Source organism: Monodon monoceros, unplaced genomic scaffold, assembly GCF_005190385.1.
Source record: "Monodon monoceros isolate NGI ecotype Baffin Bay Population unplaced genomic scaffold, NGI_Narwhal_1 Super_Scaffold_10, whole genome shotgun sequence".
Lineage (NCBI taxonomy): Eukaryota > Metazoa > Chordata > Mammalia > Artiodactyla > Monodontidae > Monodon > Monodon monoceros.
This window is the reverse complement of record NW_021703766.1, coordinates 53,297,739-53,320,318: the sequence shown is the minus strand read 5'-3', so window position 1 is coordinate 53,320,318 and position 22,580 is coordinate 53,297,739. Positions and strand designations below refer to the sequence as shown.

The 22,580-nt window shown below is 47.2% G+C and overlaps 1 protein-coding gene across 3 annotated transcripts in view; it reads left to right on the top strand.

Moving 5' to 3' along the window:
• The window catches only part of LOC114907431 (zinc finger protein 160-like), an 80,840-nt gene extending 60,087 nt beyond the window's left edge, over nucleotides 1-20,753 (top strand). The window contains exons 4-8 of one of the 3 annotated variants that reach the window (XR_003796728.1): nucleotides 6,473-6,570; nucleotides 7,163-7,404; nucleotides 7,754-7,835; nucleotides 11,505-11,696; nucleotides 14,258-20,753. The gene's annotated coding sequence lies outside the window, so the exon portion shown is untranslated. Of the gene's footprint in view, nucleotides 1-6,472; nucleotides 7,405-7,753; nucleotides 7,836-11,504; nucleotides 11,697-14,257 lie in introns of all 3 variants that reach the window. The other 2 variants (XR_003796727.1, XR_003796726.1) reach the window with 2 other exon arrangements.
• Nucleotides 20,754-22,580: the final 1,827 nt, after the last annotated feature.

The window sequence follows — 22,580 nt, the reverse complement described above, 5'->3', positions numbered from 1 at the left end:
GTGGGGAGCTTATTGCTTTTTGAGAGGTCTGAGGTCTTCTGCCAGCCTTCAGTAGGTGTTCTGTAGGAGTTGCTCCACGTGTAGATGTATTTTTGGTGTATCTGTGGGGAGGAAGGTGATCTCCGTGTCTTACTCTTCCTCCATCTTCCTCTCCGCCCCTGTAGAACGCTTTTGACACTTTTGGTCACCAGTGTGTGGGGATTTTTCTGACAAGTAATTCCTGGGACACCAGCTGGGTGTCCCACAATTCAACTCAGCTAAGACAGTGTCTGCACTGAGATTGCATGAGGTCCTATAGATGTCACAGGACTGACAACCCTCTCAACACACTTCAGATGGCAGGCACAAATCGAGGTTATCACCCGTGCTTCTCACGAATACGCTATAGATCCTAAGTTTCAACAACGCCCTTTGTCACTCTCTGTAAACCAGGAGAAATGAATCTGCACATGGAAGTTACGTATTCATATGCATAAATGTCTGGTATATACAAGTGAAGTTTGCATCTGATAAATGGAGTATATGGATCCCCTCTGCATCTGTTTCTGTTCTTTTTATCTCCTGGTCCTATTTGTTGTGACATCGTTTTTGTTATTTTAGTTGAGTGCTGGGTATTATATATGCAAAACCATAGACGCAGACCCAGAGTACGGACAGGCTCTCAGTTTGGTCAGGAAATGAGTGACTGGAGGCTGGGAGTCCTTGTAAGCCTCAGTCTTACCTGCCTTCACCCACCTTCCCCCCCCCCCCCCAGGGTGGAGCCCTGCAGGGCCTCCGTCTGGAAGCTTCCCAGGGCCCCTCCTTGGCAGGTCCTGAGCACCGTGAGGCTTTACTGCAGCTCAGCTGCCCAGCCCGTTTGAGCAGAGTGTTGGGCTCATTTTCTGGGCCCCCCTTTTCTCGGGGAGCTTGGTCCCTAAAGTCCTGGCTGACTTGTCAGGCCTGCACTCGAATTTTTGTCTTCCCAGCCCCATGGAACTGTCCAGATCTCTGTTAGCCAGGGCTCTCTGCTTGACTTCTTACTGCATTTTCTTCCCAGAGTCAGATGCCCCGAGTGAAGGAGTGGCCCTCTCAGTCTCCCGCTCCCTCACTGGGTTTCCCTTTTGTCTGGAATCTTGGACCCTTCTGTTGCGGATGCCTCAGTACCTCTTTGACGCCTTCAGACATCCTTTAAAAACATATTTAGCTTTTCTAGTTCTTGGTGGGCTGACCTACAGGCTGCTCATGTGTAGAACTGGAAGTGGCGGAAAAACTGGTGTTCCCTCCATCTGAAGCAATACGTAATAGTCATTGTAGATATATCGATCATCTTTATTTGATATGGGAGAAAGCAAGGACCACTGGTCCTTGCTCAGTCCCCACTATTCCGTTTCTAATCAGAATCCCCAGGTTGCCCATGCTATTGGCCACTTGAACTTGGAAAGAGGATGGAGCAAGTGGCCCACTCTGCCCAGAGACAGAGGACCTGTGCTGCGGCTCCTCTCGTGGCCGCTGTGCCTTTTTCCCAGGCCCGCACTGGTCTCCCCTGGTCCCCTTGCCCTGTGCCAGCCCAGGGCAGGCTTCGTGATGACGGGCGGTGGCTGAGGAGGTGGGAGGGGTTACGTGACCTTTATTCTGTGAACTGATCCCATGTGGGTTTTCTCTTTAAGTGCTTAAAAAATGACTGCTTTTAGTCATCCTTCCATTTTAAAGGTGAAAATGAAGATTTTATTCTTGGAGTGCAGTGATTTTAGTCTTTTTGAAAGCAACAGTTGAGATTTGAAAAAGACATCTCAGAGAACTCAAGTGTATAAAGCCGAGAAAAGAGAATGTGTTCAGCTTGAATTGTGGGCAGGACCGCAATTTGTGCCTTTGTGTCTCCCAGAGTCTGCTAATTCCTGAGATGGGTGGATATAGGACTCCAAACACCCGAAGGACTAAGGTCCTAAAATCACAACTTAGTCTGCCTGTGTCAGGAGTGTTGGTTGTCACAGCAGAGGTTTGGGTGGAGCCAGGAGCAGTGTAGCCTGTGCGGGGGGGGATCAGAGAGCAAGGAGGGTGGAAGTGCAGCCCGGCCAGGAGGGAGGTGGGGGATGACGTGGGGACACAGGAAGGGGTGACACCTGGCGGGGTCTGAGGGGCCGTGGTTGTCACACTCAGGGCAGGGATGCTCCTGAACATCTATGTAGCACCCACGGCACAGCCGAGGTTGAGAGGCTCTGGTGTGAAGAATCCCCAGCCTGTCTCAAGAACCGCTGAGTTCACAGCAGGGTCCAACACTCCACTGTGGGTTCATTTTCAGTGCCCTTAACAAGGTTGGATCCAGCACTTCCTGAGCTTGAGTGAGTCAGTTAGGCAGAATTGACCTCAGAATCAGTGAGGTAGAATTAGCTCAGTGACTCCTCACCCAGGGTAGATTCTAGGGATGCCTTTGAGTTTAGGTGGAGCCCTTCCAATAGCCTCACTGGCAGCGTTTTTAGTAGGAGGAGGTGGCAAAACCCCTTTTGGTTCTAGTGCATTTTTTTTCTGAAACAGTTAACACTCTTCAGTAGCTTCGTGTTGTTAATTTATTGTTAAAAATTTTGTTCAGTTTTTAAAAAGTTAACATGTTTTATCTGTATGGCTCAGTCGGGTCTTAGTTGTGGCACGTGGGATCTTGAGGCATGCGGGCTCTTTCGTTGAGGTGTGCCGGCTTCTCTCTAGCTGCCGCATGCGGGTTTTCTCTTCTCTAGTTGCGGTGTGCGAGTGCGGTAGTTGTGGCGCGCGGGATTAGTTTCCCCACAGCATGTGGGATCTTAGCTCCTGGACCAGGTATCCAACCCGCGCCCCCTGCATCGTCAGGCGGAGTTTACCACGGGACCAGCAGGGAAGTCCCTCTTCGGTGCTACTTTCAAACAGTATCCTTTCCAAGCAGTGTTTGCGTGCTCTTCCCCACACACTCATCCTGTCGTCTTCTTGGAAGTCGTCGTCCCTCCGCACCCCTTCTCTGCCCCGTTGATGGTGGCCTGAGCCGAGCCCTTCTGTTTCCATGGATCCCCTTGTGACTGGGTCGGTTCCGGGCTCCCGAGAGACAGTGGCGGAGGCGGAGCCATGGCGCCATTTTCTCTGGAGATGGCGGTGATGGCGGCGGTCGCGGTGACAGTGGAGGTGGTGAGGCGCCTGGCAGTGAAGCAGCAGCCACCGCTGCGCGCGAGGTGCTGCACCCGTCCCAGAGGGTGGGTGGTGGAAGGGGCCACCTGTGGTCGCATTTCCAGCACCGCGACCGCAGGGCCAAGGCCATGGCGAGGAAGAACTTGCCCTCGACTCAAGTCACAGAAGCGGGGCTGGCGCCCGCGGCCCCAGAAGCACAGCGAAGAGTGCAGGGAGGTGAGGGCGGCGGGGCTGGGGCCCGTCAAACGGGGCCTGGAGAAGCGGCGGGGTTTGTTTCGTCTTGTAAGTACGGCTGCGAGCCCAGGGCGTTGTGGCCTCAGTGGGGAAGAATTGACACCATCTGGTCGGATGCGGCAGCAGGTCCTGCGGGCGCTGCGTGGAGGACGGGTGGGGGCGGGGCAAGAGGGATGGCTAGAAACCACTGGCGGAGGAGTCGCTTGGTGTACATGGGTTGAGCTCTTTGGGTAAAAATTCTAAACCCCTCAACATCACCCATCTTAGAAAGCCCAGAGCAATGTATATAATACTTTAAGTGTACATACTGCTTATGTGTATAATGTACGTACCCTAACATCTTCAGATTTTACTGAGCGCTTGTTTTGTGTCAGGCACTGTTCTACTCATTATGTAGGAAGGGTTACGTGGCCTAAGATCTCTTTGTGCAGAGAGAAACAGAATGAAAGACTCCGTGATTCCATTTGAGAAAGTTCAGCGCGTGGATGGAACTGCTGCAGAAGCAGTGGCCGATGCTGGGTGTGTCAGCACTGCTGGGTGTGTCAGCACGGGAGGACTCGGCGTGGCAGCTTTCCTTGTGTTTCCACGACCCTCTGTCCTCCCCACTCTACTGTTCGCGCTCACATATCCTCACGTGGCACACCTCCTTTCGGGTGGACTTTGGGCCTTTGAATTCAACAGGGGCCCAAACTATCTTTTCCTCACATCTATTGCTCCTCCTGAGGTTGGTACAGTTTTTGTACCTGGTCAGGCGGTCAGAAACCGAGGAGACAGCTTTGCCTCACCCTCCTAGTCTCCAGGCCCTGTAGGAGGCACCTTTCCTGTGTCTTGGAGGCCGAGTTTGAGGCCCACTGGTGAGATCTGGACCCTCTTCCATCAGGTTGACTCAGGGAGGGGTTGACCCCAGCGGCCTCTCTGTGTCCCGCCCCAGCCATGCTGGGTTCCTCACCCAGGATGTCGTTTTCCTGTAGCTTCTTTGTTCTCTCAGAGAAGAAGGCCTTTCTTCTTTCCCTGTCTTCTGCTGGCTAGCTCTTAGTGCTAGCTACTGCTGAGTAACTCTTGGAGAACCAATTTTGCCCTGTGTATAAAGAGCCTCAAAAATGCTCATATTCTGACAGGAGCCGTTTTATTTCTGCTAAGGAAATGGTTCTTATCTGGAGGAAACTTATGCGTAACAATGTTGACCGTAACAACTTTCAATGTGATTTACATTTTTTACTGGTTAGAAAATTACAAGAGCAATACGCCACTTAGAAACCCCTTTAAAGTATGAGTACCGTGTAGTTCGCGTTCCACAGGGATTTAATGTCTCCCACTTTGCCTCCCAGCCTTACCTCATTTCCCCGTTTTGCCCTCACTTTCGGAGGGAATGATTTCTGGTGGTCCCATTCTTGTGGTGGGTGGTGGACTCACTGGGCTGAGGCAGTGATTTCTGACCCCTTTGACTCTCTCCCGAGCGGCCATGAGAGTGTGTGAGGCCACTGCGTGCAGAAGGCAGTTTTGACCTTACCGATTTCCCGGAGGTGCTTTATTTCGTCCCTCACCAAACAAGGCTGTTTAAGGATTCTTTCTGGTTGTTCCCTAAGGCACGAGGAAGACCTGGCTAAAGTGATCGAGCTCCAGGAAATCCTAGACAAGCAGTCGAGAGCAGAGCCAGGGACTTCACTGCTGGTCCAGTGGGTCGGACTCTGCGTTTCCAGTGCAGGGGGCCGGGTTTGATCCCTGGTCAGGGAACTGGATCCCACATGCATGCCACGACGAAGAGCCCACAAGCGGCTTAATCCAGACTCAGTCTTCGGTTTACACACTGGGAAATTCCTCCACCAATGTGTATATAAGCTGATGCCCTTTAAAATACGCTTGTTTCTGCATGTAAATCTGCTCGCTGAGTCCATCTGACAGTTAATGGCTGGTGACACTCCTGAGGCTCCCTGGGTCCTTTGTTGAACAGAAGCAGTGGGGAGGGGCGAACAGTGTCCCTGCCCTTTTCTGTACCTGGGAGTCAGCTCTGGTGATGGTGCCGTGTCCACGAGGGATAGCAGTGGGAGGCGACAGCCTGCGGAGCCAGGGCACAGGCCACGCTCGTCGTCGCTCCTTGGTGCTTTTAAAAAACACTGACCATACTTGTTCTTGAAGTCTGTAAGTTTTTGTTTTTCCTATTTTAGGCACAAAAGCAGTTACAAGAAGTGCAACATAATCAGATACTTAAATCTCTGAATCGTTTAGGAATCTGTAAAGAGGTGAATTGAGCTGGGTTCATAGTTATAGTTACTACAGACGTTTAGCCAGAGTCTACGCCAGTCCACTGCTGTAGTGTGTACAGCACCCCTGGACTTGGACACTGAATGTGTTTGCACTTTAGATGCATTTAGAGTCTGGCAGTTGTGTGTGGTTTGGAATGCTGAGTCCTTTCTGGGTTCACGTGAAAGCTGACAGCCTAGGGAGCCAGGGCACAGGCCACTCAACGTCATCGCTCCTTGGTGCTTTTAAAATAATGGCCATACTTGTTCTTGAAGTTTAGAACTTTTTGTTTTTCCTATTTTAGGCAAGGCAGAGAGAAAAAATGAATGGAAAATGTAATAAAATCAGACGTTGTTGACAAGCTTCTTTCAGAATCTAACAAGAGGCTTTAGCTTCATCATAAACGGCTGCTCGGGCAGAGAAGGTGCGCTAGCACAGCGTCCCTGAAGGCCCCTTTACAAAGAGGGTGCTATTGGTCATGTCCAATTGGTCATGTCCATGCCACAGCGAAGATACCCCGTGCTGCAACTAAGACCTGGCGCAGCCAAATAAATATTTTTAAAAAAATATATATATATATATATCCACTTTAGCGTTAGGATTTACATTCAGGAAAGTATCTTGGACTTCCCTGGATCTTGAGAAGGTGGGGTTGCGTTCCCTTCTTGCATGCCGGGGTCAGGGGCGGAGGGGTGAAGGCTGGTCTGAGTTACGGTGGTCTGGGGGCATCTTGGGTGGGTCCCCCTCTTTCTCTGGAGGGTCTTCCCACAACGGCGCGAGGTGCCTGTGTGTGAGGACTGGAGAGGCTTGACTGGACACAGTCTTGAGGGTCTGTTGGTTTTCTATTTCTATTTATTTAACTGTTTTCCAGGATTTTGCAGCAGTTAAGAACTAAACATATGCAGAGAGCAGCTCCTTGAAAGAGAAAAAGAAATCGGTGAACTGAAAGCGGAAAGGAACACCACCAGGGTTAGTGGGCTTCTTACTGGGTTAACATTTGCTTCCGGTCATGATTGGGCTCTGGGTTACTGTCTTTAAACTCAAAAGATGATCCACTCTGCCTGCTTTTAAACACGTTTTCGTTTTCGACATCTTCCCACTAAGCAGACTGGCGTTGACCAGTTCAGGGTGCTCATACCTTGCTTGAAATTTATGATGAGAGTTAATGTAATTTTAGTCCATTTGAGGGGGAATTTCTCTAACTTGATTGACTGGCCACACTGCACAGCGTGTGGGATCTAGTCCCCAGACCCCCTGCAGTGGGAGCGCCAAGTGTTATCCACGGGAGCACCAGGAAAGGCCCTTCGCTAAAAGAGCAGAAAAACCAGAAGGAGACATTGACAGGACAGACGGGGGTGCTTGACATAAACCCCGAGCATGAATGGAAAGGCAAGTCCTTGTCTCTCTGTCTGGTTCTCATCTCACCTGTCCAGTCTGTGCAGGTCTGTTGCCAACACACCGCTTACACCTGAGCGGCCGTGACAGTCGTGTGAGCCCACAGCATGCAGAAGGCCGTTTTGATCTTAGCGATTTCCCGTAAGTGCTTTATTTCGTCCCTCAGCAAACAAGGCCGTTTAAGGATTCCTTCCGTTAGAGGTCTTCTGATGGTTCTCACGAGGAAGACCCGGCCAAAGTGCCCGAGCTCCGGGAAATCTCAGACAAGCAGCCGAGAGCAGAGCCAGATGAAGGAGCTGGATGCCCGGCCGCCTTCGGTACTCACATGACAGAGCAGGAGGAAGGTCTGTACACGGCCGGAGAAGACCTCATCGTATCTGAGGAAGTGAACACGAAATTGCAACTGAGGTGAGTGACATTACATGTGTCAGTGTTGTCAAGGGAACCAGACATAATCTAAGACAAATATGGTGAATTGGCTGTGTGCACCTTCTGTGTGGTTCTCAGTGGGTCCTCACACGACCCAGAGAACAGGGCTGGCAACGATTGTCTGCCTTGAGTAACTCAGCCTCCCCTGGATGTCCAGGCCTTACTGCCTCTGGAGCATTTTTGTGTGTTTGTTTTGTTGTCTGGTCAGAAAGTTTGCCTTTACACTTTGCTTCACTCTCCCTGCAGATACTCCTCCACCTGTTACAGAAACCCCTAACTTGGCCGTGTTGATTTTTCTCTCAATTTCAACCACTCTGCTTCCTCCTAGCTGGTATGTCAGAGACAGAAAACTCATCTCAAGATGCCTTGGGCCTCAGCAAATTGGGAGGACAGGCTGAAAACAATGAAAAGTAAGGTTTTTGTTTATCTCACTGAACAGTTTTCAGTTGTTCCTGATTTTTAATTAATGTTTATTGATTAAATGGAATATCCAGCTCTCTCTATATATTATCTTCTGAAAGCTTAACCCAAAGCCTTTTATTAAACTGCTCTTCCTGGAGGACTTAGAGCATCTGAACTAGATTCTCAAGCTGGGGTTCCATGAGGTCTCCCCACCTAAAGCCACTGTCCCCTTCTACATTGGGGCTTTATAGGAACTTGTGGGCCCAGGGAGGTGATTTCACTGCTGCAGCCCCAGGTTCAAAGGGAACTAAGATCCCACAAGACGATTGGCTTGGTCAAAGGAAAAAACAAAAGATAGGAGTTGTCTAGTGACATATTGGATAACATTTTCCATTACCATTTTCATCCACATTTATTTCAGCATTTTTATTACCTGCACTTAATTTAGTTTAAATCTAATTTAATATATTAAGAAAAAGACTTATCACAATAGTAGTTAAAAACTTCCTGGAGAAGAAAAATCATGACAAAAAGGAATATAGAAAAAACATTTCACCAAACATCATAATCAGAGGAAGAAAACACTGGATGCATTTCCTTCTGAAGGTGCAGTGAAGGCTGCGGGCCAGGGCTCCTGCCTTTCACCACTGTACAGTGTGCCTACAGAGAGCCTACAGAGAGTGTGTCAGAGAGCTGGAACTATTAACAATCACAAATCTACAGTCATGGAAAGGCCAAGTGTGAAAGGTGGAAAAAGACATTCCATCCTAAAGAGACCCGAGGTGACTACACAGTGTCGGACAATATAAAGACAAAAGCTGATACAAGAGATGGACAATATATACTGTTAAAAGAATCAATTCATAAAAGAATCAATTCACCAGAAGATATACATCTAACATTAGAGCTCCCCCCAAAAATTAAGGAAACAATACCCCAGTTTTTTCGATGGGTGGAACCAAAGAGAACATCAGTAAGGAAACAGAGGACTTGAACAACACTATAGACCAACTGGACCTAACAGACATGTACAAATCACTCTACCCAACAAAACCAGAAAACACACACTTCTCAAGAAAAATCTTTTTTTTTTTTTGCGGTATGCAGGCCTCTCACTGTTGTGGCCTCTCCCGCTGCGGAGCACAGGCCCAGCCGCTCCGCAGCACATGGGATCCTCCCGGACCGGGGCACGAACCTGTGTCCCCTGCATCAGCAGGCGGACTCTCAACCACTGCGCCACCAGGGAAGCCCTAAAAGAAATCTTAATTGTGTTCTGAGTCTTAAAATTTTCTCAAACTACAAAGCAATGAAATTAGAAATAAACAGCAGAATGAAAACAGAAAAATCCCCAAAATATGGAAATAAAACAACGTATTCATAAATAACCAATGGGTCAAAGAAGAAATCACAAAGGAATTTTTTAAATATCTGGATGAAAATGAAAACATACAAAAATTTATAAAACGTAGTGAAAGCTGTACTAACAGGGAAGTCAAATCAGAAATCTGTTTTTACTAAAGTAGAGAAGAATAATAAACTAAAATTTAACGAAAGGAAAGGTAAATAAAGATTAGACCAGAGATAAATGTACTATAATGAATATAAAAGTAAAAACTATGAGTTGGTGTTTTGAAAAAAATTTACAAAACCTTGGCTAGAGTAAGAAAAAAAAGATTTAGATAACTAAAAACATGAAAGAGGAGAGAGTTCAACTGTGGTCACAGAAATGTTTTTTAAAACTGTAAGGGGTCCTGTAAACAATAATGCTTACAAGAACAATAATGCTTACAAATTATATAATCTAGAAGATACAGGTAAACTCATGAAACATACAACCTACTAAGCTCTCATCTTTAATAAAAAAATTGAAAAGAATTATAACTAGAGAGGTTCAAGCAGTAATCAGAAATCTCAAACAAGGAAAAAGCCAAAACCAGATCAACCAGATCACTTCACTGCATAATTCTACCAAACCTTTACAGAAGAATTACCTCTAATCCTGAATTAAAAAAAATTTCCGAAGAGCTGTAGAGGGAACGCTGGCAAACTCATTCTATGGAGCCTGCATGATTCTATACCAAGCCCAGAGAAAGACGCACGAAACACAGAAAACTACAAACCAATATCCCTCATGAATACTGAAAAATCCTCAACAAAATAGTACCAAACCAAATTCAACAACACATTAAAATGACTTTACATCATGACCAAGTGGACTTCATTACTATAAAAAAATCGATTAATGTGATACACCACATTAACAGAATAAAGGAAGAAACACACGATCGTCTCAACTGATGCAGAAAAATGCATTTCACAAAATTCAACTATGTTTCAAGATATAAAAACTCTGGGAATTGACTGGCGGTCCAGTGGTTAGGACTCGGCACTTTCACTGCCGTGGCCCAGGTTCAATCGCTGGTCGGGGAACTAAGATCCCACCACAAGGCCAAAAAGAAAAAAAGATATAAACACTAAACTAGAAAGCTTTCCTTTTCAGATCAGGAAGAAGGCAAGGATACACACTCTCTGCACTACTGTCCAGCAAAGTACAGAAAGCCCTCAACCAGAGAACTTAGACAAGAAAAAGAAAGTTACCCAAGTTGAAAAAATTATCTTTCTTCGTTAGATGATAACTTTTATATGTAAAAACAGTAAAGATTCCACAAGGAAACTGCTACATCAAAAAACAAGTCTAGAAAAGTTGCAGGATACCAAAAGTCCATGTGCAAAACATCACGAAATAATCAAGATGGTGTGGTACTGGCATAAACAGATATGTAATTTTGCATATACATAGAACGCATTTTCAAGGGTGCCAAGACCACGCAATAGAAAAAGGACAGTCTCAGTAACAAACGGTGCTGGGAAACCGGGTATCTACCAGCAAAAGTGTAAAGCTGGAACCTTACCTGCATCAGAATGAGAAACTTCTGTGTGTCAGCAACCAACAGCGAAAAGTAACCTCCAAGGACCAGAGATGATCAAAATGGGCTAAGAATCTCCATGTGTCAGAGATTTAGGTTGATTTCAAAGTTTAAAATCAATAATAGAATGAAACACCCTCTATCACTGATGTATCTCTGAACTTTCCATTCCATTCCCAATCCGATTTTTAAATCAGTGACACACCCATTTCGCATCTAATGCAGCATGAAAAGCAGAAGGTATTTGCTGTAATTAGTCTGTTTGCTACAATTTACCAGGCATAAGTGCATATTATTACCTGACTTGCCATGTGCAGCTTCTTTATCCTGGTTTTCAGAGAACAGACAGTGCATCCAGGTGGGGCCCCTCAGTAATCCCTGCTGCCCAGTAGCACCGACACCCCATCTCCAGTCCATGGGTGTGAAGCCCTGCCCAGGACTAGGCCTAGTGGAGCCTCTTCACAAGTCCCAGGTCATGGGGAGACGGGACCTAAGTGGAGATGACAGGCCCTGAGGGAAGGACCCGGGTGACTGTACAGGTGTCAGGCAGGATACTTCAGAGTCAGACAAGATCAGCGAGTCCAAAGAAGGGCATTTCTGGAAAGACAGACAGAAAAATCAACTGAGAGTCCAAAGAAGGGCATTTCGGGAAAGACAGAAAAATCAACTGAGAATATGACTTTACCCGAGAAAGAGCCATTTCTGACTCCTTTTCTTTCCTCTCCCTCCTTTTCCGGGCTTCTTCCTCAGACAAGAGTCTTTAGAGGTCGATCCTGAAAGTGGAAAAGAGGCTGTTTAATGCTTGCAATCAACACACCCCCTTCCTGAGTCACCACCACACACACAGGGAAGCCCTCAGCATGTGGAACAAGAGACGGTCCTCTGCTACCCACCGTCCCAGGAGGGACTCAGGACAGAAAACTCCCACACAGAGACCAACAAGTAAGTTCCTACACTTTTTTTTTGTTCAGTGCATGACAAATCTTTGAAGATCAAATAGTGTAGCTTATCCCTTTTTTAACTGAAGTATATATATATATATATATATATATATATATATATATATAGTATTTATTTATTTATGGCTGCATTGGGTCTTCGTTGCAGTGCATGGGCTTCTCATTGCTTGTTGCGGAGCATGGGGGCTCTAGAGCGCAGGCTCAGTAGTTGTGGCGCACAGGCCTAGCTGCTCCGGAGCATGTGGAATCTTCCCAGACCAGGGCTCGAACCTGTGTCCCCTGCATTGGCAGGCAGATTGTTAACCACTTTTTCAGATTATTTTCCATTATAGGTTATTAAAGATACTGAATATAGTTCCCTGTGCTATACAGTAGATCCTTGTTGTTTAATTATTCTATATGTAGTAGTTGTTTAATATTCTATATGTAGTAGTGTGTATTTGCAAATCCCAAACTCCTAATTAATCTCTCCCCCTCCCTTCCACCTTTGGGAACCATAAGTTTGTTTTCAGTGTCTGTGAGTCTAGTTCTGCTTTGTCAATAAATTCATTTGTACCATTTTTTTAGATTCCACATATATGTGTCTACCTGTGTTTGATTTACTCCACTTAGTACTGTTACCAAAATGCAAGTCCGTGTGCTAGACGTCTAGCACAGCGAGGCCAAACAATACCAAAATGTTGGAGTTTGGAACAGAAAGGTTTGCTGCAGGGCCATGCAAGGAGATGGGTGGCTCATGCCTTAAAAACCCCAAACTCCCTGAAAGCTTCCAGCAAAGCCCTCTTATAGGAACGGTGAGGGAGGGGTGTGGTTACAGACCTCTTGGTGGCAGATCCTTTGTACATGAGGTCAGGTCGTGGTCAGGTAAAGATGTTCCTGTAAACCTCCACCAAACAAATGTTACTCTCTGTCCTGACAAGAAAGGGGAAGGTGCCAAGACACAACTTTCACCCTCCGAGGTCCAGGCCTGGCTAACAGAAAGGGGTCCCTGCAGGGGGGCCAGTTACCCTGCCCCGGAGCACTCGTCCAGAACCAGGTTTGGGTCCTCCCACCAGTGCCCAGGCCTGGCTGAAGAAGCAGATCTCAGTTGGCAGCTCCCTCAGGGCCAGGTCCCCGTGCAGACTGCTGCGGCCATTAGGGCAGCCTAATGGATCCCCACAAGAGACACCCCGTTCCCTTGGCCTCCCAGCTCACCTGCTGGCCCAAGGAGAAGGGGAGGGGAGAAGGCCGGGATCCCTCTCTTACTTCCCTCTCTGCCTGACGACCGCCACTCCGCGGACATTTGGCTGAATGGGTCCATTAAATGTCACTCATTAATAGCTGGTCCCTTGAGGGAAGGGCTCACTGTGGCGCCGACCAATGGCTGAACGGGAGCTCTAAGGCCACTCCAGCCATCCCTTCAGTGGTCTCCTGGTAACCGTTGCCTGGTAACAGGGGCGGGGGGAACAGCGTGCGCCAAGGGCCCTGTGCGAAAGGCTGCGCACTGCTGGGCTCTATTACAGTGTGACCATCTCCAGGTCTGCACCTGCACTACTCTGCGTTTCCATTTCATTCTGCTTATCGGTCTCCCTGTTGCTTTCTGTCTCTGTCTTTTTGCTCCCCTCTAGTCTCCTGCTGTTTCTCCCCTCCTATTTTCTCACTCCTGTCCTGCCCCACTCTGCAACTTGTGCCCCTATTGATGCTTTCTCCCCGACCTTTCTGATGACCCTACATCTCTATGTATTTCTGCCTCTTTCTTCCCCCATCTCTTCTCTCTCTCTGTCCCTGTTATTCTCCCTCCCCACTCTCTGGCGCCCCCTGGTGGCTGTGCTTCCTTCCTGCTCTCTCTCTTCCTCTGCTCTCCTCGTTTCTCCTCTTCTTTTCCTCTCCCAGCATCAAGTTGCTCTGTGGGACACGGGTTCAGCTCTTTTATCCCCTCCCCCGACTCTCCATGGGAAATGCCTCACCACGGTTGACCATCGATGCTGTTACCACTGATCAAGGGCTCCTCTCGTATTTTGCCTTAATCCCTTCACCTTCATCTCCCTGGAGATCCCAATTTTCTATACACTCTATTTTACTCATCTAACTTTCACTGCTTTTTCTCTTTCATTCTTACCATCTCTTTGCAAGATGCTCACCCATCCTCTACACTGCCCTCTGACCTTGCCCACTCTTCTTTTCCCCTCAGTTTTCTATTGCTCTCTCAGTCCCTCTCTGTGTCTTCTGATCCCCGCTGCCCACAGACTCAGAGGATGTGGGATGGAGTAAGATGCCTGCTTCCTGGGAAAACAGTGATGAAATAAAAACTCACAGTTTAAGGCAAGACAGGAAAAATTTGAATTTAAATTAAATTCCTTCTCCTTCATCAGTAATGACTCAGCACTCACCCCGTATATCTAGACATCTTCAGTGAACTTTATGTACAATAACAATATATCATTTACCTTAAAGATAACACCAGTCCTGGGGAGGTACTGGGCCGCACCTAACAGAAGCTCTTTTAAGTACTTACTTAGGACCGTATTAATTTACTGTACTACTTGCATTCTGCCTGTTTTACAGGATTGTTTCTTGCATTACACCAAGTGTGTGACTGAGCCTCCGGTAAAAATGATGACTAGGCGACTTGAAACAAGTGACCAAATATATAGTCTTATAAGACCAATGATTTTAATAGCGTAACTCTACATATGGGAAGAAGCAACAAGAGAGAACCATTTCCTGGACCACAACAGACTGGTAAGACACCATGCAGAGGCCTTTGGCTACTGTTGTATTAGGGGCAGGGCGCATGCGGGACGTCGCCGGTGCAGTGTGGCAGTGGCCCTGTGGCCACAGTCTCCTCGGGCCGCAGTCCAGCTCCCATTTGCCCACTCGCCCCCTTTGCCGGCGCAGTCACCAAGCCTGCAACAACCAACCACGCAGCACCCCTCCTCTGTTTAAAAGGAGCCCGAAATCTGACTGGGGGAAGATGGCTCGTGGAGACACTGGTCCGCCCTCTTCTTTCCCAAATAAAAAGTCGCTCTGCCTTGCCCCAGCAACTCGCCTCTCAATTTACTGGCCTGTCGTGCAGCAAGCAGAACGACCTTGGACTCTCTATCAATTTTGGCGAAGCCGGTCAGGAGCCTTGCTGCTTGTGGTCAGCCCCGGTTGGGGATTTTCGGGTAAGGCCCTAACAGCTGCTGGGACCGCTTGTCCTGAGGATCTTTCCTTTAAAATTCCCTGAAGCGGCACCAGATGCCCCAGCGCTTGGCAGTGGGAGCAAGGAATCGACATCTGGGAGCTCCATACAGATGGAATCGACGGGCTCCAGACAGTAGGTATGTCTGATGTGTACAACTGGAAACATACCACCCTCTCAATTTCAGCTTTTCCTGTAAGGGAACAGCCAAGTTGTTTTGCATTTGACTGGGGTACCCTGTTGCAGAGGGGAATTTTTGTTGCAACTCTGTGAACCTGTTTGTTTGCTTTTGTTTTGCATTCATTCACGATGGAATTTGTTTGTGCCTTTTGTGTTTTGTTGCTCTTGAACTTATAAATATATCTGTCCCTAAGGAAAGCCCTTTGGGGCGTATCTTAAATGAATGGGCAAAGTATAGTTATGGGCCTGTGACTAAAAAGAGATGATATTCTATTGTATAGTGTGTGGCTCCAGTACATGTTAGGATCAGGAGAGCAATGTGCCCTGAATGGCTCACTTATACAATCTTGCAATTAGAATTGAGCAGGTAAAAATGATGAGATTCCATATGTAGAAGCATTTACGCTATTTCATCATGAGGAAAAGAAGTGAGACAGCTGCTGCCTTATGGTACAGTGGTATGAAAGGAAAACCAGGGGAAAATCTGTTCTACAAGAGGGAGAGGGAGAAAATGAGACTGAGAACATGTTATTTCAAAACACTGGCCAAGCAGGCTGCACCAGTGGTTGTTCCGACTGCCCCCATGCCACCAACATATTCACTCCTTTCACCACCTCCTGTTTCCCCTACTTATGGGGATCAATTAGAAGTTTCTGTGTTAACCTCTGGGGCACAGGGCCCTAGTTTGTATCACCCCAAGAGGGCATCCCATGTGACCAGGAGCCACTTCTGGGGCAGGAAATTTCCCTTGCACTGAAATCCTGGAGGAGGAGGCCTTAATGCAGATGGCCAATCAGCTGGGTTTCTATGGATGCACCATCCATTCTCAATTTGATTTATTTAACTGGAAAAACCATAACCTACATACCTCCACATGACTGAACTTTTCACTTCTATCTTTGCCACTCACCATCCCTCGTGGGCGGACATTCACACTTTTATGAATATGATGCTTACTGGGGATGAAAGGAGGATGCTCAGTGACAAGACTAGAGAGGAAGTGCACTAGCTCCATCTAGCGGACCAGGTGGAACTCCAGAAGCAAATCAGGCAGTTCCTACTGCTGAGCCTGACTGGGAACCTAATAACGGAGATATGCCGCACCTAGAGCATTATAGGAAATGTATCTCAGCGGGTCTTCGAAAGGGAGTAGCTAAGCAAAAGAGCTTCAACAAAATTCAAGAGATACACCAAAACCCAATGAGGACCCATCTGAGTTTCTAGAAAGAATTTATCAAGCTTATAGGCACTACACTGATGTAGACCCTGAGGCCCCCCAAAATACGGGAATGGTAAATATGACCTTCATTGGGCAAAGCACCCCAGATATAAGAAGAAAATTACAAAGCTAGATGGTGCATTTGGAATGAACCCTTCTCAACTGGTAGATGTTGTTTTTAAAGTGTTCACCAACAGGGAACAACGAAAGGAGCTCTTTACAAGACTTCTTAACGCCACTTATCTGGTGCTAGCACTGGATTCCCAGAAGGCGAGTAGCCTGGAGAGAGGTGAGCCCCATTGGGGAGGGAACAGTATGCTTACTGTAAGGAGGAAGGGCACTGGAAAAGACTGCGCTCAGCTAAGGAGTAAGAAGGAAAACAACAAAAGAAAGACGGGAGCCTCTCCTATGGTAGAGAGAGCGCAACGCTCTGAGATGAATAAAGTGGCCCAGGGGCTCCCTTGGACTTGAGGTGTCCAATTCCAATTTCCCCACAGGAGCCCCGGGTAACTTTGACAGTGGGGGACAAGCTGACTGACTTTCTGATAGATGCCGGTGCAACATACTCCGTGGTAAACAGCACGGTGGCACAGAAAACATCTCAATCCATCCCAGTCACAGGAGTTTCTGGAGAAGGACAAAATCTTTCTTTCCTATAACCTCTAGAATGCTAATTAGGGGACCTCACCCTGAAACGCAGTTTCTTATATATGCCGGTGTGTCTGATCAGTCCCTCTTCTGTAAATTAAGCACTCAGGCAACTTTTTCGCCAGAACAGCTTGACATCAGGGTCCCACAGGAGCACACTGTAAGCCTAAAGATGGTGCTCATGGACACCCCAGAAAAGGAGACTGAGCTCTCACCCACTCCACCCCCATTCCCCCCGCTCCAGGTCTGTGAAAAGCTAAGGCAGAAGTGTGGGTCAGTGGCACCCCAGGGAAGGCCAAAAATGCATGGCCAATACTGGCCAATACAAATCACGTTAAAAAGGGACTCTGGAGGGAATTCCCTGGTGGTCCACTGGTTAGGACTCGGTGCTTTCATCGCGGTAGCCCGGGTTCGATTTCTGGTCAGGGAACTAAGATCCCGATCCCGCAAGCCGCACAGCGTGGCAAAAAAAAAGGGATGCTCTGGGAAACCTGATCGAAAACAATACCCTCTGAGCCAAGGGGCCCAAAAGGGAATTTAGCCAGTTCTCAAAAAGTTGGTTTAATCAGGTTAAACCTTGCAGGTCCCCATATAAAACCCCTATCCTCCTAGTCAAACAGCCAAACTCAACAGAGCATCTCTTTGTCCCAGACTTGAGGGCTACTAATGAAAAAATCCAGGATTTGCACCCTGTGGTATACAATCCATACGCTCTGCTCACAGCTATTCCATACGCTCTGCTCACAGCTATTCCAGGAGCAAACAGCTGGTTCTGTTTTGGACGTGAAGGATGCTTTTTTTCTGCATTCCTATTGCAGAAGAATCACAGCAGCTGTTTGCTTTTGAATGGCAGGACCCAGAAAGACAGGTAGTCCAACAGTATTGGTGGACGGTCCTTCCTCAAGATTTAAGGATTCCCCTACCTTGTTTGGGGAAATGTTGGCTGGGGACCTTAGAGACTTAATATTGGATGAAGGACTCTTCCTCCAAAATGTGGACCATTTGCTCATAGCGAGCCCTACGAATGATAAGTGTCTACAAAATACCATCAGAACCCTGAGCTATTTGGCCAACTGTGGATGTAAGGTCTCCCAGAAAAAGGTTCAAGGATGTAAGCAACAAGTCACGTAGCTGGGTTTTTTATCCTTTCCCAAGGGCAGCGGGGTCTTTTGCTTGATAGAAAGCGGGCAGTTGCAGGCTTGGGAACACCCAAGAGTTGCAGATAACAGGGCGTTTCTGGGAATGGCAGGATTCTATCGGATCTGGATTCCGAACTATAGGCTCAGAGTAAAGCCCCTCTATAAGGCTTTAAAGGGACATGATTTTGAGCCCCTTACTTGGACTAAAGAGTGCCAAACAGCCTTTGAAACAATAAACAGCCTTTGAAACAATAAAAACAAAGTTAGTCTCAGCTCCGGCTTTGGGACAGCCGGACTGAAAGAAACCTTTAAGATTATATGGCCATGAGAGACAAATCTTGGGGTGTTAATTCAAATTCTGGGGAATGTCCTTCGACCTGGTGCCTAATTCTCAAGACAACTAGAACACATGGTTAAGGGATGGCCACTGTGCCTTTGAGCTGTAGCAGCTCCTTGCAACAGACTTCCGGAAGCTGAGCAGTTTACCCTGGGCAACCCACCACTGTGTATGTCTCTCACCATGTCCTTTCTTTACTGGAACAAAAAGGGGGGCTACTGGCTGACTTCTGGGAGAATGGGAAAGTACCAGGCCATTCTCTTAGACAATCCCAATGTAACATCTCAGGTCACTTCAGCCCTAAAGCCAGCCACCATCGCTCCCGACTGCGGCTGCACAATCCCCAGAGCACAGCTGCCTGCGCGTCGTGGGGCTGGTGTGCTCCGGCAGACCAGGCCGAACAGACAGCTCCTGGCTGAGGCAGGCACGGACGGACCTGTTCACAGTAGGTGACGTGCTGGGTATGTGGTGGTTAACCCTTGAAAGGACTGACTCTCGCTATGCATTCTCCGTGGGGCATGCTCACGGCGCCATCTGGAAAGAAAGGGGGCTCCTCACTTCAAACAATAAAGACATAAAACAACAATAAAGACATAAAACATGCTTCTGAAATCTTGTCCCTGTTAGAAGCAGTCCACAAGCCCTCACAAGTGGCCGTAATGCACCGCCCAGGCCACCAGAAGGGTGAGACTCATATAACAAAAGGCAACCGGTTAGCTGACCAAGCTGCAAAGAAAATAGCAAAGGCAGGCGATTACCAAGCCATCATAGGGTCACTTCTCCCGCAGACTGACTTGTCAAAATACCAGCCGGAATATTCAGAAAAGGACGAGGAGAGGGCCGAAGAGAGGGAATTCACTCTTGATCACACCTCGCCTGGCTAGAAATGTAGTGCACATGGAACGGACTTGATTTCTGAGGCTCTGGCGGACACTGCTGCAGCACATTCGTAACAGTACCCACCACGGGAGAGATGCCGCCTTACAGTGTGATTCAAAAGTATATAGTGGGGCCTGACCTACGGAGGGCCGTCCAGGGAGTCACTGAAAATTGCATGATTTGTGCTAAAAATAACCCAAATACTGCTGTCAGATCTCCCCAGATGGGGACCCAACACAGAGGACTCCGCGAGCCACCAAGGACTGGCAAATAGACTTTACTCAAGTTGATAGGGACAGAGTAAAGGGACAAAGTAGGCGGTTGAATAGTTAATCCCACTAGGGGAGTGCAAGTAAAGAAAAAAGCATGGGAGACCCCTGTAAGTTAATGATCACTCAAATGAGCAGGTTTGCTTAACCACAAAACCAAGCAACAGAAGCCTGAGACACGCCCCCGAACAATAAAACAAGGGTGGCCTGAGACCCACATCTGCCCAGTGAGCTCAGTAAGTTGACCCCTAGACATGCTCCTCTGCGCACACTAAAAACAAGTATATAAGGAAAAGGTGACATGCCGAAACCTGAGATGGTTTATCATATTTTAGTATATGTTACCACCTTTTTTCCTCACTTCCGTTGCTCCATGACAGTCCCAGTTTGGCCATGTAGGGACAAGAAAAATCCCCCACCTGATGTGGAGGCAGAGCTGAGGATGGAAGCTTGACGTCTACTCAAGAATGAGGAAGGAGGTGGTCTTCTCCCCCTCCCCACTTCTCCTTTGATTATAAAACAGGAGCCCACTAAGTTCTGGGGGCGGCACCTTCTCGCCCACCCGCAAGCCTCACAAGCATGCTAGTCTAATAGATCACTTTGCCTCTCCCTGAAGAACGAGCTCCTCAGAGCCCCCCAAGACACATTTCAGTGGTTTCAGCTGGCGACCACAAAGGGGCAGTGGTAAGATAAGGAGGAGGGGGGTCGGGTCCTAGAGGGGCTGTGGATGCCAGGAGGACTGGGGAGGGCACTCCCCCAATGTGTGCCCCTTTTAGGCGGCTGGTCAACCCCGAATGCTTTAGGACTCTGATGAGAGATCTAGATACAGACCAGAGGAACAATGATATGGATGTTTAGAGACACAGAACCAGAGGAATGCTGGCAGTCAGCATGGCTTGCCACAGAAAGATGCTGTGCATGTTTAGGGACCCGGAAGGACACATACATTCTGGGTCTGTCCTTGTTGTACTCAAGTCTGTAAACTTAACTATTCCAACTGTTATTTATAAGCTGATAAGTTTTGTTTTGCAATGCCTGTCTTATGAACAAGTTTTAAAATGAAACTATGAGATCTCTGTCTGGATATATGTGTGTCTTATGTGGTCTTGTCTTTAGATAGTATTGCTAAGGTTAATTTGTAAATGAGCTCAATTTAATTGGCTTAAAAAAAATAAGTGCTTACAAATTAAACATTTCTGAATACAAGAGAAACTAAGCTAAATGGATTTCAGGTTCACATGACCTGAGAAATTTAATATTAAATTAATATTTGGTATTAAAGTTTGTTGTTATTAAAGTTTGTTAATTAATATAGACATGTCTTTAGAGTCATCAACATGAAGCACAGTATTTTTATTGTACCTGGGTTTGCTGAAAGTCACTAAGTTCATACTATTTTTGTTGTAAAATCTGTCAGCAAGAAAATTAACCCCTCATTGTCAGACTTGTACTTGTAGCATGGCCACTGTCTGCTCCTAAATGAGCGAACTTAAATGGGTAAATAACAGCTGCAAATTGAACAGTCAGGGCTATGGGAAATCCAAGACAGCCACTTGGCTTCTCCTGGATCCCTGGCAAACCCCATTTTTTATTTAATGGTTTAAACCCTTTCTTGGCTACAAGGCTGATACCCTCACAGTGGAAAAAAGAATGGTTTAAAAACGTGTTTTGGGCTTCCCTGGTGGCGCAGGGGTTGGGAGTCCACCTGCCGATGCAGGGGACACGAGTTCGTGCCCCGGTCCAATCCCACATGCCGCGGAGCGGCTGGGCCCGTGAGCCATGGCCGCTGAGCCTGCGCGTCCGGAGCCTATGCTCCGCAACGGGAGAGACCACAACAGTGTGAGGCCCGCGTACCGCAAAAAAATAAAATAAAAACGTGTTTTTCACTTGGGTATAGTTTCTATAAATTTTAGTGATCAAGGCAACCACTTTACTGGACAAATTATAATACAAGCCTATGTTATTAATTAACCAGACTTATTTTACAAATTAATCTTAATTTGGCTATATTTGGTAAAACTGAGGGTTATTTAGAAAAGAAAAAATTATGTTTTAACAGATATTAAATTTTAGTTTTGCTAACTGAGGTCAGTATCTACTGTCTTTATTAAAACTCACTTTTCAAATAGCTCTTTGTTGCTATATTATTCTAAAGCTTAATTGAGTTAAGATATTCTAAGCTTGTTTCTGAAGATGATCACGTAATCTATCTTTGGATGAAGATTAGATGCCCATAATCTATAACCAGGGGATTATACATACTAGAAAAAGCATCATTTAAAGGACTGTGTCCGTCCTAGATAAAAGGCCTCTTAACAGGTATTCTTAAGCACGTCATGCACAAGGAAACTGAAGGGAATCAACTTCAAGACTTAAGGTACTTTCCCCCGAATTACTAGAAGTGCCCAACGGAGGAGTGCCCTGATGTCGGTCATCCCCTCCCTACGCCCCTTACAGGTGCTGACCCTTTATTTCCAATTTACAGTCAGACCAGTTCCCACTGTTAACACCATTGGGGACACCTTCTGTACTATTCCTTTGGCCATTAACACCAGGCTGGGAGACTACTTTGGAAGGGATACATCTAAAGTAGTAAGTACAAATCTTGATTAAATTGCACGGTGGATTTTGACAAAGGAAGGAAACTTTTGGATAGCTAACTATTGCTCCGGTGGAAGGTGCTATAGCCATGGAAGTGGCTGCTCCAATAAGGGCTATCTCACAGGCAGGAGCCCCTGCTCCAAATGAGGCCCTTATCCCAGGGGAAAGCGCACCCAAGGGTGAGGAGGGAGAGGCCAAATTCAGGAGCTCCTTCTCTGTACCCCAAGGGGCCCAGTCTTGGACCAGCGAGCACCCGCAGTGGCATAAGTCACCAGCCAACTGCCCCTACCGTTCTGCCTCTGAGAGGAAGTTGCTGACAGAAATCGAGGAAACATATAAGTCCGTGTGCCTTGCTCAATGTCTGATCTAAGTCTGGCAGAAGATCAACTGGGAAGTTTTTCTGAGGACCCTGAACTTTGCACGAAGGAGTTT